The sequence below is a fragment of the Vespula pensylvanica genome, chromosome 17, assembly GCF_014466175.1.
Source record: "Vespula pensylvanica isolate Volc-1 chromosome 17, ASM1446617v1, whole genome shotgun sequence".
In the NCBI taxonomy this organism is placed as follows: Eukaryota; Metazoa; Arthropoda; class Insecta; order Hymenoptera; family Vespidae; genus Vespula; species Vespula pensylvanica.
Window position 1 is genome coordinate 3,887,229 of NC_057701.1, and position 10,144 is coordinate 3,897,372.

At 34.0% G+C, this 10,144-nt stretch overlaps 1 protein-coding gene across 2 annotated transcripts in view; it reads right to left on the bottom strand.

Moving 5' to 3' along the window:
• Window positions 1–10,144, bottom strand: part of LOC122635135 (semaphorin-1A-like) — a 287,458-nt gene that overhangs the window by 206,219 nt on the left and 71,095 nt on the right. The gene's annotated exons all lie outside the window — the stretch shown is intronic.

Consider the following 10,144-nt stretch of genomic DNA (forward strand, 5'->3'; position numbering starts at 1 on the left):
AGAGAGAGAGAGAGAGAGAGAGAGAGAGAGAGAGAGAGAGAGAAACTAGAGAGCTAGTTTGCAAGGTGGCCGACCGAGTGTGTTGGTATTCCCGCGAGGCATTCAGACGTCGCTGATCCAACAAAAGTCCAATAGGAGCTACTCAAGAGATAGTAGATATAGACATAGATAGAGAAGGAAGAAAGAGAGAGAGAGAGAGAAGAGATGGCTGGAAATTGCAGTTCCGATTCGGTCGAATCTTGCCAAAGTCCTGCTTAATAATCTCGATATGGTGACTCGGTGGTAGCTCGGGTATCCTGCCGCTTTCGCTTCTACCATGATTTACTTCCTATAACTACAAGCAAAGAATTATATGTATAGATCGTATATGAGAGTAGAAGGATAGAGAAAGAGAAAGCAAGAGAGAGAGAGAGAGAGAGAGAGAGAGAGAGAGAGAGAAAGAGAGAGAGTTCGATATATTTCTAACGGCAAAATCTATTCGTGTGAGGATCGATGAGGACTTCTCGTCCTCGTTCTCGTCCTCGTCCTCGTCCTGATCGTCCTCGTCGTGGTTGTCGTCTTCGAACGGATGCTCGGAACAGTTTGCAAGAGTACTCTCGATGCTATACGCGCACTCCGCAGGATACCGACTGATTACGGACGTTGCTGATTACTAACGGAGAGATAGAGATAGTGAAAGAGAGAGAGGAGAGAGAGAGAAAGAGAGAGATTGTACGTACAAGCTACGAAACACAGTAAAACGAGCGACACACGCGCGTACACACGCGTTCGCTCTGGACCGAAATGTCGAGGAGAAGTCTTGAGAGAGACAGAGATAGAGAAAGAGAGAGACAGAGATAGAGAAAGAGAGAAGAGAGAGAGAGAGAGAGAGAGAGAGAGAGAGAGAGAGAGAGAGAGAGAGTCGTGGCGCAGTGGGCGCGCTGACTCGAACTAATAGGCTAACAGGCTAATGTCGGCTCGTTTTGCCCTCTGATCTTCGCTCGGCCGCTCGCAATTATCGGAGTCAACTGGTACGAGTTGACCTACCGACTCCTTTTTACGCTGCCTCCATTCATGATCTCGCGAGAGGCGCGTCCGCTGTCATTTCGTTCGCGCGTTCTCTCTCTTTCTCTCTCTCTCCCTCTCTCTCTCTCTTTCTTTCTTTCTATATCTCTTTCTTTTATATAGACACGTACAGATATGCGTATCCTACGTCTTCGTCTCTGACTGGCTTTCGTATATGCTCTGTCTATCTTTTTCACTCTCTCTCTCTCTCTCTCTCTCTTTCTTTCGTTCTATTTCTTTCTTTTTTTTCTCTTTTAAAAACTTCGATGATGACGTTTCGAAAAGAAACTTTCGTCTTCCAAAGGATTCATCGTACATTTATTCCTGACCTACTTCTTTTTTCTCAAAGAGAGGGAAAGAGAGAGAGAGAGAGAGAAAGAGAGAGAGAGAGAGAGAGAGAGAGAGAGATAGAGAGAAGGAGAGAGAGAGAGAGAGATGAAAGTAACACAAATGTAAAAGAGAAAATCCTGACTCTCGGTTACATATTTTTCATGCTTTATAATTCTGATTAAAATTTGATTGTATCGTAATTATTCCATTTAAAATACATCGCATAATTTTGTAGTTCTCCTCTTGAAGAAACTTTTTGTTCTTCTTCTACATGAAAATTCATTATCGTTTTATCATTGGATCGATCGTCCGTTAATTAACAATTTCGACGAAGTTAAATCTATGTCGAATAGGTCTCTAAGAATTTTAAACGTTTGTAAAAAATGTCACGATGAAAATATATATACTAAACGAATATATCTATACAAACATACACACACACACACACACACACACACACACACACACACACATATGTATTAACGTTAGATATTTTATTATTCAATTTGCATTAACCAACAAGAATAGAGATACCACAAAGTCACTTTTCATACGTAACTGCAGTTACATCTGACGCTTTCATAAAAGTTTTCACTCGGCGAAAGTTGTCCCCGGGATAGCTCGTGCTATCCTTTAATCGCGGGAAAGTTACTTTAGTTAGATTGAAAAAAAAAAAAAAGAAACGGGCAAAACAACAAGAAGAAAAGAATAAAAATAAAAACAAAAAATAAAATAAAAATATATATATATATAAATAAAGAAAAGTGTATCGTTGAAAAAGAGAGTTCGAGCGTGTTACATACCTAGTCTAGCGATAATCTCTTTCTCAAAGTTTAAGTAATCTAAGAGAGATACGGTAAATCGTAAGTTGCGATCTCAAAGGGGCATAGAACAGCTTCTTACTAACGGTTCCCGTATACCTTGTTGTTGCCCTCATCCTTGATAGAGTTTACAGCATACGAACAATGTCGAATTCGAGTAAAACAAAGTTTAGTTAATTTCCGCCTAAACTACGACTTCTTCGTTTGTTAATCATTTGTAAGTTATCCCCGTTGAGTTCTACGTACCACAAATACGTTATTTTTATTCTATTTTAAATTTGTTTGTTTTCTTTTTATAAAAAAAAAAAAAAAAAAAAAAAGAAACAAATTTATTTATCATTAATTATTTTATTTCTGTTGTAAAAAAGAAAGAAAAAGAAATATACAAAATATAATATTTATTAACAATTTATCTCGAAATAATGATCGTTCGAATTTATTATCTATATTTCATTCGACGTATTCGATTTTTTATTATGTTATTATATAATGTAATAATTATGTTATATATAAGCTATATATACCTCGGAATAATTCGTATTTATTACATTTTCATTTGATGCATTTGATTTTTATATTATATTATATTTGATAATAAGTATACTATATTTATAAACGATATGTATCTTGAAATAATGATCATTCGAATTTATTACCATTTCCATTTGATAAATTTGATTTTATTACATTTCCATTATGATGCTACTTGATTTTTATATTATATTATTATGTTTATAAATTATTATATATATATATATATATATATATCGAAATAATGATTATTCGAATTTATTATTATTTCTATTTGATAAATTCGATTTTATTACATTTTCATTTAATGCTATGTGATTTTTTATTATATTATATTATATATTTATAAGCGATATATATCTTGAAATAATGATCGTTCGTATTTATTACCATTCTCATTTGATATATAATATTTAATTATTAATATATACATATATATATATATTATCATATATATATATATATGATAATAAATATTTATAAAAAATATATCACAATATATAATACATATTGATATCATTTGTATTTACAAAAAATAAAACGATCCTCTTACTTCTTTTTCTTTTCAAAAGAACTTCACGGCATATATACGTTGTCGTTGAACGATTCGAGGAACACTTTAGAAAAGTAAGAGACAAGGGCTGGCGTCGGCTAAGATTAGACGGTTGACCGAGAAAATGGATTTTCAAAAGTTGACCGAGCATTTGTGTTTAGAAAGTTAAGAAATTTGCCGTGGGCCTCGAGCAAGAACTTTTCGCGGAACCAAGTCAACCTTAGAAGTGTAGTCCTCTCTCTTCCTCTTGCTTCACCCTTCCCCTTTCTACCTTTATCTTTCTCTTTTCTTTATCCTCTTATCGCTTAGTTCGTATTACATGGCAAAACTACTTGAAAGGTGCAAACACCTTCTCGTAAATATCCTTGGGTCTAAGGTTGTCTTCGTATCCAAATTAGTATCTAACCTATTCCATGGAATATAGAGGAGATGAGCGAACTTGCATTTTCAACATTTGAAAGACTTCATGAGAGAAAGATACCGATGAGAGGAGAAATAGAAAGATATACATACATACATACATATATATATACAAACATACATATATACACAGAGACAAAAAGAGAGAAATATATATATATATATATACATATATATAAACAGGAAAATATATATATATATATACACAGAGACAGAAAGAGAGAAATATATATATACATATATATAAACAGAAAGATATATATATATATTATATATATAATCATAAGTATATAAGAAGATGGCAAAACATTTAACTATTCTATAAAGCTGATTTCAAAACCGAACTTAATATTTCTCTGTCTCTCTCTCTCTCTCTCTCTCTCTCTCTCTCTCTCTCTCTCTCTCTTTCTCTTTCTCTCTCTTTCCTTCTTTTCCTCTCATATATATATCCATCTCACACACACACACACATATATATATATATATATTCTCATCATTTAAAGCTCTCCAACTAGCTCAGCTCGAGGTTAAGGAAAGCATTACGTTTAAAGTAGGAACGATCTCTTCCTCAAGAAGAAATGAATTCTAATCGAATTAGCGTCAGTTTGATATTCTCTTCTCGTCTTTGAAAGAGATTAATCGTTGGTGAACCTTCGAAAACTTTCTCAGTTGCTTCTATTTTAACATTAACAGAAAGAGAAAGAGAAAAAGAGGAAGAGAGAAGCAGAAAAGTAAAAGTAAAAAAAGAAAAGGAAAAGGAAGAAAAAGAAATAAATAGAGTTGACAAGGTAACAGAGCGATTTAACGAGGATGCTTCGAGGACGCATCAAATATTTAACGAACGGCAATCCTGCGGTCTTCGGTGTGCGAAACTCTTTTCCTCATTTTCCGATAGGGCAAGAAAGTTAGGGGCACTTGGCCAGGGAAAGGCTTTACCGGAAAGAGAAACCCGAGTGGATACTTCGAAAGCGTTCCTACGTGTTCGAGTGCACTAGAGAGCTTTGATAGAACGAAAGAGAGATAGAGAGAAAAAGAAAAAAGTCGAAGAAGGAAAGACGCGAGGAAACAATGAGTTAGAGAGAGATAGAACTAAGAAAGCAAAGATATACCATTGTTCGAGCATTTCCTCTGCCACTTCCTTTACTGACTAGGGCCCCTCGCGAACGAACTAGTGTAAACGAGAAGGCTACCGTACTTCTTTAGAGTCTACATATCTCTCTTTTTCTTTCTCTCTTTCTCTCTGTCTCTCTATCTTTCTCCTTCTCAGTGAAGTGTCCTAGAGACATCGGAAAAATGTTAATCGAACAAACGCTTCGAGTCCTCTCTCTTCATCTCTAGCAAAAAAGATCAACGAATTCATCCGAAATGATCACATCGAACATTTCCGAAATTATGAGAACTACAAAAAATTTTCTATGTTAACTGGCGGAAATATAATTATATTTTCATCATTTTGGAGATATTTGAAGTAGTTATAATTATAGGACTATCCTGTATATATATATATATATATATATACATACACACGTACATATACCTTTCTTTCGTAAAAACAATTAACGAATTCATGTGAAATAATCGCATCAAATATTTTCGGAGCTATGAGAAAACAAAATTTTGTTTAACGAATCTCGTGAAATAAAGAACTATGATATTATATTTTCATCATTTTGGAGATACTTAAAATAGTAATAATTATCGGTCTATCTTGTGTGTGTGTGTGTGTGTGTGTGTGTGTGTGTGTGTTCCTTTCATAAAAATAACCAACGAATTTACGTGAAATAATCACATAAATTGAACATTTCCGAAATGATGAGAAATACAAATAAATGAACAAAAGAGTTAAAAAAGGAAAAAAAAAGGAAAAGAAATTATTTAACGAAATAGGAAAAAAAGAGAACACTCGAACAACCTTTCGTTATTTCGGGGATACTTAACATGTGGTATTAATTATCGGACTATATCCATCTCTCTCTTTCTCCCTTTCTCTAAAGTTAAGCGTTAGTCATAGATGTGAGTCACGGAAACGACACGAACACGAACGAAAGAAAACTGACGAGTAGGGAGAATCCTGTAACGAGTCTTATCCTTAAATTATTATTCCTAGCAGTTCACGTACTTCCTCATCCTCATCCTCATTCTCATCCTCATCTTCTTCTCTATCCTTTTACAAGAAATTCAGGTATTCCTTTTGCCCAAGTTTTCCATGGAACACGAAATTAACGAACGAGTCGTTACAAAGAGTCGATTACCTTTGACGAACATAAACGCCTAGCTGGCAGAATATAAATTCAAAATTCGCGTCGTCAAGTTTATCTATGCTAGACTTAGCTCACCTCCGACATAACCATCACCTTAGAATAGTCGTTCTTTTATACGTTCATTTTCAAGCTAATACGTCTTATTAATCGCTATTAAATATTTATACGTTTATAGATTGCTATTGAAAAAAGTTACTTAATCTTAATTAGAAGAAGTCTTATCTTCGAAGGATTATTATTTTTTTTTTGTCCTTCTTCGTTTTCCTTTAATAAAACGTATACTCCGTTGAGAATAATTTATTACAGTGGATATTGTTAGAAAAAAAAAAAAAAAAAAAAAAAGAAAGAAAGAAAGAAAGAAAGGAAAAAAATCATTGATTTTCTTTCTATTTCTTTCCAACGAGAGATCGTTCGATTTGTCGTTACCATTTAATAAAGAAACTTCTCTCCATCTCTCTTTCTCTCTCTCTCTCTCTTTCTTTCTTTCTTTCTCTCTTATCTCGAAACCGTTTGATTTCGATCGAAAATCAATTTCAATTTGGGACGACCCTATTTCTATTTGATAAGAATTTTTCTGTCTTTTCTCATTTATTTAACGGGACATCAGGAGAGAGGTTATTCTCCAGTTAAATTGATCAGATCGTTTCGTACAATTTACTTGATCGATTTTAATATTCCCCCTTCGATGATACTTATTCAAATAATAAGAAATGATATAACGACATATAGATAAATAAGATGAAACCCTACCAAAGTGTATCTACCCTTCATATACGATCCTGTAAATAGGATCAACATAGAAATGCTACATGGCATCATGAAAAATTCAAGAAGCCAACGAAACTTTGACCCGCTTAAAATGTCCTCGCGAACGAAACTCGTATGTATAATACATTGTTCCCTGAAAGCCATTGAAATAGACGATTAGTTGAAATTCATTGATTTAATTCCAAACGTACTTTTCTATCGATATGAGGTAAAATAAATAAATAAATAAATAAATAAATAAATAAATGAATGAATGAATGAATAAATAAAACAAGAATAAAATAAACCAAGAAATTCAACGAACTCTATCCAATTGTATTAACAGATACGCCAAAACTTTCGTTTGTATAATAATTTTAATACATATTTTGTCCATCCGCATGCGACAATTATTTTTTAACGCTGAACATCCAAAAATATAATATCTACGATGTGAAATATATCGAAACGATATTTTTTATAAGTTTACTTCGCGATTAGAGGAGTACCTTTGTGTAATTAATAACCGAACTGTGTTATCCGTTAAAATGGCAGAATTTTTATTTCTTTTTGTATAATTAACGAAATTAGAATTAATGGAATAGTGTTAACTGTGAATTGTTTCTATTTAATTGTTATTTTTACATTAAATCGATTAAAAAAATAATAACGAATAACGCCTTCTCTTTTTTAACAATTCTATCAAATTGACAAACGTAATAAAAATAGATCGATATTTTTTAGTTTTACAGATGAAGATTGCTTTATCAAAATATAATAAAAAATTGTTCACTGTGATTACATAGGAAAATATAAAAAATCGAACAAACTCTCTCCCTCTGTATATCTCTCTGTATGTACGTGTATGTGTACGTGTGTACGGTAAAGTACGAGCGAGAGAGAAACTTAATTCGATATACAGATACACATAAATAAAAAAACATATCCCAAAATCGATTAAAACAGACATTATCAAAGAAACACAACGGATAATCCGATATGAAATACATCAGAGCAACAATCTCCTTACAGGACTTTATGCGTAACTTACAAAGAAACCAAAAGAAAGAAAAGAAAACCAAAACTAAAAGAAAAAGAAAAAGAAAAAGAAAATTTCATCTCAAGTAAGTTTACCAAGAGGACGCGAGAAGACGTAAGACGAGAAGATTTTCGTATTCTGGCCTCGAGGTTAACGATAGTAATAGTAAAAGATGAAAGATAGAAAAAGAAAAAAAGAGAAAGAGAAAGAGAAAGAGAAAGAGAAAGAGAAAGAGAAAGAGTTACAATGTGGATAAGTTAGATTATAAGTCGAAGAGAGTAGAAAAGAGAGAGGGTTGTATAGAGAGAAGAAAAGAGACAAGGGGGTAGAAAGAAGAGGAAGGAGCGAGAAACGGGGTTGAAAAGAGTGGAGGGGATAAGGTTGGAAGGTTTGGCGTTGAATTATGCCGCGTATGCAAAGTGCAAGCTATCTTGGCGAGTGATAAGGGAGACACGCGAGTCGCGCATATCTCAAAGGATATAAGCAACGACACTTTACCAGCGGTTCGCTAGCCAGAGTGATGCGAAACGTTAGCGTAGGTAGTACCGTATCGTCGTCCTCGTCGTCCTTGTCGTCTTCGCCGTCTTCGTCCTCGTCCTCGTCCTCGTCCTCGTCCTCATCCTCGTCCTCATCTTCATCCTCATCCTTGTCATCGATATAGTCGTAGCCATAGCCGTAGCTTTAGTCGTAGTCGTAGTCGTAGTCGTAGTCGTAGTCGTAGTCATAACGAGTAGCGCGAAACGTCGACTCTCGAGTCGAGTCGAGTCGAGTCGAGTTGAGTCGAATCGAGTCGACTCGAGTCGTGGATACGGTTCAGTGCGACACGGCGCTTCACGAAGCTCCGTACGCGAGAACCTCCGCAGCGCACTGTACCATGCCAACCTTATCCGCCATACATATTTGCATAATATTTATGCGGTCGCGGTTTTCATTCCTGTTCCTTTCACACGTACGCTCTACTATATTTTAAGATAGTTGTATATGTGTGTATATGTATATGTACGTTTATAGTTGTATGTTGTATGTATGTATATGTATATATTCGTGTATATATGTGTGTGTATGTGTGAGAGAGCGCATGGTTATGGGTATGTGTTTGTGTGTGTGTGTGTGTTTATTTCTTTCTTTCTTTCTCAATCTCTCTTGCGATCTCTTACGGCTAGTTATATTGTTATACTTTATTATGACTATAGTATTAGATGAATTTGTAATTTCTTATTAGTAGATAACGAATCATCGTTGTTGATATTACGTGGTACACGTTTTAATAATTCATACGGTTAATAAATCGTTTATTTATATTTCTGTGTAAATATAGTTATATTATCTTTGTTTATTATTTGCATTTATTGTTTATATTTGTAGATAAATATGATGTATGATATATTGGAAAAGTATATTTTAAGATTGTGATAATGTATGTGTTTAAATTAATATTAGAATTTAATCTTTATCTTCGTTGGAAACATACGAGCGATACGCACACGATCCATTATCTCTCTTCTGTTAGTTGATCCATTGCCTGTATTTTTATATCGGGTGACAATTCGAATCAGTAGAAGACTCTGTACACGATATTTGTAAATTCATATATTTATATATATATATATTTTTTTATTTGTAACCCAACGTTCATTACAAATAGATTATAATTATATAATATTATCTTATAATGTATTATTATCACATAACTATAAAAATCAATTATTGTACAAAAATAGAGCAAAAAGATTACATTGATATATAAATACAATACACGAGATGTGAACGTTTATCATATAATAAATTTTATTCCCAAAGTAAATCAAAAAACAAAAAGAAAAAAGAAACAAAGAGAATAAAAAAGAAAAACGATGCCTTTACTGAGATCAGATAAAGGCGAAGCCCATTTCATGTTTCCTTCCCATCGTGAAATTATTCTCGAAAGAGCGTTTGCTCCCTTCGGATTCCATAAAGCTATTTATTTAATTAAGTTTCTCGATGATGATAATATGGACGAGCGTCAACGGAAAGCTACGAACGGAAGAGACTCTTAAGAAGCGAGAATAGAAAGAAGAGAGAATGAGAAAGAGAGATGGAGAGAGATAGACAGACAAACGGAGGGATAGAAAGAGATAGACAGACAGACAGACAGACAGACAGACAGACAGACAGACAGACAGACAGACAGACAGACAGACAGACAGACAGACAGACAGACAGACAGACAGACAGACAGACAGACAGACAGACAAACAGACAGACAGACAGACAGATAGACAGACAGAGAGACAGATAGAAAGAGAGAGATAGATAGACAGACAGAAAGAAAGAGACAGACAAAAAGAGAGAGACAGATAGACAGACAGAAAGAAAAAGACAGACAAACGAACAGATAGACAGACAGAAAGAAAAAGAT